Raw genomic sequence first — 356 nt, 5'->3', positions numbered from 1 at the left:
CTCCACCGCCCCTCCGCCAGCCGCTGACATTTAATGTGATTAACATTACCTGGCATCTTTCAATCTTATTTTCTTGCTGGCTCCGGTGGCCAAAAAGCGTCGCGCAAGCCTCCCCCGCACCCACTGCCCACTCCCCTGCTGCCTGCGCGGCAGCAGATGGGAAGCTGGGTGCCTGCCGAACAGCCAGGGAGAAGGCTCTTCCCCTCCACCCACCGCAACTTCTCCCCTCTCCAAAGGTCACGGTAGATAACAGCTGCGCAGCTTGCATTAATAATTTTGAAAATAATTTGATTTGGGAGAAAGATGCTCGAGCGACAGCTCAGGGATGCGGAGGATGGCTGGGGGATGGTGACCGC

The sequence above is a fragment of the Mesitornis unicolor genome, unplaced genomic scaffold (genome assembly GCF_000695765.1).
Source record: "Mesitornis unicolor isolate BGI_N332 unplaced genomic scaffold, ASM69576v1 scaffold28289, whole genome shotgun sequence".
In the NCBI taxonomy this organism is placed as follows: Eukaryota; Metazoa; Chordata; class Aves; order Mesitornithiformes; family Mesitornithidae; genus Mesitornis; species Mesitornis unicolor.
Note: the sequence above shows the minus strand (reverse complement) of the source record.